The sequence below is a fragment of the Crocuta crocuta genome, unplaced genomic scaffold (genome assembly GCF_008692635.1).
Source record: "Crocuta crocuta isolate KB4526 unplaced genomic scaffold, BGI_CrCroc_1.0 scaffold266, whole genome shotgun sequence".
Classification (NCBI taxonomy): Eukaryota; Metazoa; Chordata; class Mammalia; order Carnivora; family Hyaenidae; genus Crocuta; species Crocuta crocuta.
In genome coordinates, this window is record NW_027531005.1 from 4,192,652 (window position 1) to 4,201,252 (window position 8,601).

The 8,601-nt window shown below is 50.0% G+C and overlaps 1 long non-coding RNA gene across 3 annotated transcripts in view; it reads right to left on the reverse strand.

The window, feature by feature from the left end:
* Window positions 1-441: 441 nt before the first annotated feature.
* Window positions 442-8,601, reverse strand: part of LOC144237102 (uncharacterized) — a 414,282-nt gene continuing 406,122 nt past the window's right edge. For all 3 annotated transcript variants that reach the window (XR_013336756.1, XR_013336755.1, XR_013336754.1), the window contains exon 7: window positions 442-728. This is a non-coding gene — a long non-coding RNA (uncharacterized LOC144237102). The remainder of the gene's footprint in view (window positions 729-8,601) is intronic.

Here is an 8,601-nt window from a genome sequence, read left to right on the forward strand (position 1 = left end):
AGTAGGGGGAGTATTCAACTTTATAAAATATACAGGATTCGTTTGGTTGTAAAAGTATCATACTCATTAGAGTCTCGGTTAAATTCCTTGAGTAAACTGGTGACTTCCCCAGAGCAAAGCTAAATGAAACAAAAGCCCTAATACACGAAAAGAGGCTTCTGTCTGTATTGGCAGAGCCAGTGAGGTGGGGGGGGGCTCTGTACCCTCAGTTGGGTGCACCCCACCTTCCCTTTTCCTCACCCCCTTTCGCTTTGTCTGGTCTTGGCTCTCTGGGCTTCCCCTGGTGTGGCTGAGTCCTGTGCGGTTCCCATCAGCTTCCCTCAACCCGTAGGGACACCCTGTTAAGGACTGGTCATGGAGGCATCAAGTCTCGTCCCCTGAGAATGCAAATGCTTGGGCAAACAGACACGGTCTGTGAAGCTCATCTTCCACCACTTTTTGTTTTTTGTTTTTTTTTAATCTGGAATTAGAACATCTTTTGTTAGTATCTTTGATCTTACGACTCAAGCACATTTTGGAAGGGCTCCCTTCCAAGAATGGAATTCAAAACAGAGGATACAGCTAAAGAGCGATGCAAAGGACACTTAACAAAGCGAGACCGCTTACCAGACAGGACTGCTGAATGCGATTCAGGCCCATGACCAGGATGGGGTACGTGTCTCGTGTGTTCTCCTTCTTCTCCCTTCCCTGATGTTCTCCCCAGCTGTTGGCTCGTTAAACCTTCCGTTCTTTAAAAAGAAAAGCTAGTTTACCTCAGAGAATCTTGTTTCCATTTGGAAACCAATGACTTTGTGTTTTAGAGTAGATGGCCCTCCCTTCCGTCACTCCTTGCCTGGGTCTGGTGTCCCCAAGGCCTGAAGTCCTTGCTTAGTCGTGTGATGGCTACGTTGACCAAGAACAAGCCCTCAGGCCCTGAGATGGACAGGAGGGACTGGGTACAGCTGGCCTCCTCCCCACCTTAGCTGGTAAGGCCCAGCCTGTCGCTTCTAGCAGGGTCCTGCCGAGTCACCATAGTAACCAGCAACCCCAGGGTACGGCCAACAGAGAATGGCTCCCTGAGGTGCAGGGGACGTGGGGTCTGGCCGCTGGGCACACAACCCAGAGTCGAGTCAAATATTACAGGCAAGAGGGGAAACGGGAAAGGATGAATGGGTGGTTTGAGGGACAGGCAGAGGCCGCTGAGTCTCAGAGAGAGGCTGTTGAAGGAGGTGGGGCGGGTCATTCCTGCCCCGGGTCCCCCCCTTCCAGCCCCGCCCCACCTCTGTTTCCATAAAGCTCTCACCTTGAACACAGACCCTTTGTTAGAACAAAGCAAAACATATCTTTAGACAACAGTGTTACAATGAGCCTCACAGATAGGTGGACCAACTCTATCAGAGGAAGAGGGTCTTCTGGTTTTGATTTTTAAAAGAGTATCCTAGTAAGATTTAAAAAAAGATTTAAAAAATAAAGTTTTTAAAAAGGAAACCTATGCTATTTAAATTGGAGCCCAGTTGTAACTTGGTAAAGGCAAGCTTCTGTACCTTTGTTATAATTAATTGTATACCTGTGTATGTAAATATAAGGCATTCCTATTTTGCAGTTCAGAACAAAAAAAAAACCTATTTGTAATATAGAATAANGGCAGGGAGAGGGGAGAAGGGAACACTGGCCATAAATAGGCCTCCACAGTGCACAGATGTGGAAGCGTCTCTCTCCAGCTCCATGATGTCTACACTCAACCACCAGAGGTGAATTCTCTCACTTAAGGCTCTGTCTTCGGGTACAAAGCAGAGGTGTCTGGAGATGATGGTGCCCCCAGCGAGGGAGAGAGCAAGCATGCCTCCCGCCGGTGGAGTCAGAACACACCACTTCCACATGACGCTGGATCAGCCTCTGAGCCCCTCTCAACACAGCCCTCCGGGCCCGCGCACAACTAACCCGCTAGAGTCGGTCCCGGAGAGAAGGCCAGTTGCCATCCCTGCTTTAAGTCGCAGCAAACTGCGCCCTCCCATAAGTGATTGTATCAGTGTCTCCTTCCCCGAGCATTCTGATAGAGGGTAGACATCTTGACCCCAATTGTGCCCCTGGTGTAGAAGTAGGACAGAGAGAGAAAGAGAATGGGAAGCGTGGCAGTGGGGGCAGGGAGCAGGGAAGAAGTGGCCGTCTGCCCGCCACCCTGTCCATCTATGGTCCAGGCTGGCCTCCAGGTGGCAGTGCAAGGGGGCAAGGGCAGCGCAAGCAGACGGGCCAGTGTGAGCCCCGGCCTGGGCCCGGGGACTCTGGCCGCCCTTGGGCAGATGCTTCTGCCCCTCTGAGCCTCACTCGGGTCAGCAAACGGGGGAGGTTGAGCTCCACGTCTCCAATGTTCTTATTATTCCCACTGAAAACCAGAGAAGAGAACAGGAAGGAAGTGGGATGAGGAAGGGACAGAAACATGTAAGGGCGGAGAGCACGTGAGGAAGAGGAAGAGAGGTGGGAGAGAGGGTGGGAGAAGACAGACAGACCCCAGGCACCCAACAGCAAGTCCTGCCCTCCCCATCGCCCTGCTGCCCCGGCCCCACCCCCCACCCCCAGCCCCTGGGCTCCTCCAGCCTTCAAAGCAGAGCCCCCGGAGTGTGAGTGCGGGAGTTCACCAAGACGGGACCTCTGACTTGGTGCAAAGTCCGCAAGTCCTGGCTTGCCTCACAGACTCTCCCACCTTCCAGAAGAGACCCCACTGCTGAGGTAAGAGGGAGCTGCTAAGGGGCCAGCATGGCTCCACAGTGAGACCCAGACACGATCACCTCTGGAAGACACATCCTATAGCCAGTGACCAATGCCAGGCACCTTCAACCTTGGGACAATGAGGCAACAGGTGACAGCTAGGAGGGAAAGCCGGAATTAGCGACCCTAAGACCAGCACAGACTGCCTGGACTGAGATCAGAGTGGTGATTTTTGTTTTTTTCAAGAGTTCCAACTGACACGGAAAGTAGATTTCTCCCTTGTCCTAAACCGTGAGGCAGGCTGCGGTAGGGACGATGGGCTCAGTGTGAAAGTTCAAGTCAGATTCCACACCCGATCAAGTTCCTGCCATGTCCGCAGATGCCTTTACCTGTGTGATCTCATACTCTACCACAAGCAACCACCATTGACCTTGAGCAGACCACTTCTCTGTGATTTGGCTTCCTTATCCATGACCTGAAGACACTTCTAACTGCTCTATGATCCCCAGGAGACTGTGGGGGAGGCCGATTTAGATAATCAAAGTGAAAAAGACCCTGAGCACCACGAAGGGTGACACATCCATGCGGTATTGTTATTAGTCATAAAAATGATACTGTACAAACAACAGAGGGGATCCAGCCCGGGGCCTCAATAACAAATTGAGAATAGATGCTGTATTCCTCGGCTCAGGCTGCTGTAACAGAAAACCGGGAGAGGGAGGGGGCTTAAACCACCGGCATTTATTTTCTCACAGTTCCAAAGGCTGGAAGTCCAAGATTAGCATGCCAGGACTGGCTTTTAGTGAGATCTCTCTTCCAGGCTTGCAGAGAACTACCCTCTGTGTCTTCACATAGCCTTTCCTCGTGGGTGCATGGAGAGACCCCCGCGGTCTCTTCTCATAAGGACACCAGTCCTATCAGGTTAGAACCCCCCTCTGGGGCCTCCCTTAACCTTAATTACCTCCTTAGAGGCCCTACCCAAAAATTCAGTCACAATGGGGGTGAGGCCTGAATCTGGGTGGGCCGGGGGGGCACAATTCATTCTGTAACAGTGCCTTATAGATTAATTGCCAAAAAGTATCTAACAGCTTATGGAAAGGGACATGTACTTTGATCGTTAGACTGTAAGACTGTCGAAGGCAGAGACCATATCAGCTGAATGTATGCTACCCAAGCTTAGCAAGTGTCCAGCACAGGGCAAGTGAGTGTTCAGCAACTCATGATTGGGTGGCGGGAGGGACGGGGGTGGCAGGACTGGCAGAAAGCAGTCAGCCCCGAAGCTGGTCACTCGGTCATCTCCCCGCCCAACCACTATGCCTCTATTATTTTCCACATCAGACCACATCCCCTCCATGAATATTTTATCTCTAGGAAACGAATTCCTTCAATTTCAGCCAGCGACTTATCTTTTGTAGGTAAAGAGAGCCAGGCGTTGTGGTCAAGACCTCTCCCGGGGTTGGGAGAGTGACTACCCGCGGAGCAGAACAGGGGTGGGTCACTTCCACACCAATGTCTTCCTCCAGACCTGTCCTGCTTTCCTTTTAACAAAAGTCCCACCTTGAACCAAGCCTGCAGGGCTGCAGGGAGTATGAGCTAAAGGTGAGGCAGGTGCATGAGGTTGGGCCGTGCGTACGGATAGTGGGTAGATCGTGTCACTGTTCAACAATGTCTGTCTTCCCTCCTGGAGTGGGCATGATGGCTTCCCATCCCCAGAACGGCAGGCTGCCCAAGTGAAAGTTTTTCAGCCTCAGGTAGAGGTCACAGCACTCACACCCCACACTGCCCCAAGAAGCTGTTATTTGCCGTCTATGGATGAATCCAACCAAGTTCATTGTAAAACATGACCTATAACTTTCTATATACAGTAAAACCTTGGATTCTGAGTAACTTGTGCAGGGGTTCTGCAAGAGGAGCAAACATTTCTAATCAGTTTTGTCTTGCAATACGAGGAGTAAGTGATGCCGAACATCACATGATCACAACTGAGCCAATGGTTCTGGAAATTCGCTTTGATAAACAAGTGCTTTGGCTGACAAGCAGGTTTCCGGAATGAATTATGCTCACAAACCAAGGTTTTACTGTACTTGGATTTTCATCAGTGGTTTTCATCACTTCCAGGAAAGCAGAGAGCTTGTCCTTACTAGGAGGCACAGACCATGTTCTCAACACAAGTCCCACCCAAGATGGCAAGCCACACTTAGGAGGCCACAAAGAACACTGTCTCATGGTGCCTAGGAAGGCCCATCCACACACAGATGCTGGCTTTTCTCAGCAGCACCTGCTGCTGCCCGATACGAAGGCCCGATGGCCCCTCTAAAATGTAGGCAGGGGAGCAACACACGCCCCCCAACCGAAGAGGGCCCTTCCTGCCCTTGTTCCACAGTGGAGCACAGAGCTGAAGCACTGCTTGCTTCCCCATCTTCCAAGTCCCCAGCCATTTCCTGATCAAGCCTGTGTGTTAAGGGGGAGGGTGGAGGAGTGGGAAGCTGGCAAGGCACCAGGGATGCACTCTTCACCCCATTCACCTAGAGCACATCCTGTTTCCTGCACTGAAAGGACCAGACCCCCACTCCCTTGAGTGCCAGCCTGCACTGCCCCCAACTCCACAATGATTCTCATTTTTGGAAACTTTCATTTCTTTGAAACTCTGTTGTTTGCCTCTGCGGGTCACACAGGCTAATATGCCACTGACTCAGAACTGGGAGAGCACACCATCCANCCTGCCTACCCTCGTCCAGAAGTGTTACTCTGGGTGAGTTCCTAACCGGCTCCAAATCTTGGTGTTTTCACCTATAAGGATGAGAAAAAAATAACACCTTCCTCACAGAAGATCAAGTGAGGCAAGGATTACAAAGAACTTACAGCAAGCCCTGACACTTTGCAAGATTTTAGTGGATGGTAGTTTTTTTGGTACTGAGTGACAGCCTTCTTGAGGAAGAGCCCACACGGTCTCTCTCTGGCCCCAGCTTGTGGGACAGCATCTGGTAGTCACTCTGAAAATGTTTGTGAATGAGATGAATAGAGAGAGTCAAGTCAGCGCAAGGATCTTGCAATCGGCCAAATCCTGAAATGCAAGTCGAGATAAAAGCTTCCCAATAAAGTACAGACATGAATAATTAAAAATGATAAGTGCCCGCGGTTCCCACAAAAGCAGAGCTTGAGACAAGGGCTTGTGAGCAGGTGGCTTATTTGGGGAAGTGGTCCTGAGGAACAGAGGTGGACGTAGGGGATGAGGACAAGCCAGTTCAACGGGGTGTCATCAAGCCCGGCCCCGCTGTGGGCAGCAAGACTGTCTCCCTGGCCGCCCTCAGAACAGACTGTGTCCCCTGGCCCCCATCCCCCGCTGCTCAGAGGCCGCTGGGGGGCTGCTTATTCCTGCAGACCCCGAGGTCTGCACCTGGAAGAATGGGTGCATGTGTTCCCCTCCCAGTGACCCCAGGGATGAGAGCAGAGGAGCGCTCAAGAAGAACGCCGGGTGGATGCAGTGTCTGTCCCTAAGGCAGGTGCTGTCAGGCTACTGTGCAAAGTCACCTCGTTGCTGTGGCAACAGCTGGGGTTGAAAGGTGGGTCAAGAGGGTACAAGGTGGAACACGAGGAAGTCGACAGCACCATACAGAGCCCTTTAAAGCCCTTAATAATTCCATAAAAGCAAGATTAAAGCCATTTCAAAAAGTATTTTCTCGGTAAGAGCCCTCGCTTTTCTTCTACCTCTTCACTTTTCTACTAGTTCCATCACCAGCTACAGGTGCTGCCTTTGTACCTCCTTTCCATTATTCACCACAAAACCAAGTTTTATTCCACCTTGAAAGTTGTCACACGTGTGAGATACGCAAAGAGCCTCCAAGCAACAGGAGACCCTGATGGCGGTGGAGGGCTGGACTCGCCCACTAGCTCCGTGACTCATCAGACTTGCAGATGACTTTTCAGAGGGACTGTTGCTAATTTAACCTTTCTGGCACCTTCCGCCTTTCTCTGCGCGCTGCACAATTAGCACCTTATCCCGGATGCTTGTAGCTCTAATTGCCTCAAATGCGCCACTCAGCACCGTATTTTAACAGATCAATGCTGATATGTACCCAATCATTTTATTCCCTAAAAATTTCACCTTCATTTCTACTTCCTCATCTCAATGAGTGGGCCAGGTTTTGCATTTCTTTTATTCTGAGCTGAACACTGGATACATGGGAATAAGATAAATGCCCACTGTTTTCTCTAAAATATGAGACTTCAAGATCATGTAATGCAACCAAACTGATCCTGAAGAGGAGGTTTCAAAAAGACCAAAGTCTTCTGTATCCTATCAATTTAAAAAAATCACTTGTTGGGATGAGCACTGGGTGTTGTATGGAAGCCAATTTGACAATAAATTATATTTTAAAATAAGTTAATTAAGAGTAAGAAATTTTTAAAAATTGACTTTAAGAAAGGTAGGGCTAAGGGGCACTTGGGTGGCTCAGTCAGTTAAGCATCCGACTTCGGCTCAGTTCATGGTCTTGTAGTTTGTGGGTTCAAGCCCCACCTCAGGCTCTCTGCTGTCAGCATGGAGCCTACCTCAGATCCTCTATCCCCTCTCTCTGCCCCTCCCCCACTTGTGTGTGCATGCTCTCTCTCTCTCTCTCTCTCTCTCAAAAATAAAACATTTTTAAAAAGAAAGAAAGGTAGTGCCGATAAGATGCTTGGAGTAGAGAAGAGAATACAAGAGTCAGTTGGGGCTGTAACCCTGATTCAATGCCTGGTGACAGAGGGTCATCCCTTTCCAGGCCACAAAGACTTCCTCAGAGAGACGATTTCATAAAATGAAATTATTTTTTAAAAAGTGAAATTATTCAGGCAATTCTCGGGACCCAGCCTTATGTAGTAGTTGCCACTACTATGCCCATTTTATAGATGAGTACACTGAGGCTCATAGCATTAGCCACTTCAGTCCCCGAAACAGCGAGTAATAAGAGGTCACAGAGTTGACGTGTGAGCCTAGGTTTCTCTGCCTCTAAAGCCTATGCTCTTAGTGACTGTGCTGTGTTCTAACAAACATTAAACAAAGTCTCTCTCCCATCGATGGCTTGACTGATTCTCCCCACAGCACTGGAAGTACAAAGGACGTTGCGAGAAAATGAGCAAAGATGGGGCCTGGATGGCAACTGTGAAATAAAGCAGGGCGGGGAGAATAGAATTTGAATGGGACTTTAACTCAGACTTAGGGACTGCCGTTCACGGGGATGAGACACTGTCAGGCCTCCTGGCGGGATGCACAATAATTACAGAGGAATCGGGCTCAACTTTCCAATACCATACTCAATGGTGTGTGTGTGTGTGTGTGTGTGTGTGTGTGTGTGTGTGTGTGTGAAACTTTCGACAAGTTGATTTACATCTGTCTCTATGCCTTATTCCCTTCATCTGTGAAATGGAAATAATTTGTGAGAGAGTTGTGAGAATTAAGTGTGATTATGTACACAATGTCTGACACATAGTAACCCCACCTCAGGAAAAGTAGCTATTTTTTAACACGCATCACTGACTTGCCATTGAAACCTGCTTGCGCCCCCCACCCCCCACTGCCTTTGTTTCCACCCTGAGTCACACCCTGAGTGTGACAGAGGCTGCAGCTAAAGCCAGGGGAGGCTAGGCACATGACAGCCACCCCCTCCTCCCACGCACATCTTCTCAGCTGAAGGAAGGTCACTGCCACCTCCCTCAGCAAATGGTCTGCTCTTGGTCTGTGAGCTCGCCTGCGGCCCTGCTCTGTGTTTGCTCTCTGAGGAGAGGCCGGTGGTCTCCATCTTGTAAAAGGGCCAACTGCACACACGGCCCAGACAAGGGAGAAGCAGGGCACCCTCGTGCCGCTCCACCCCATCTGATGAGAGATCCAGAGTCCTTGCTCTGTGGTCCCAAAGCCCTTTGCAGACTATCATTGCCGCC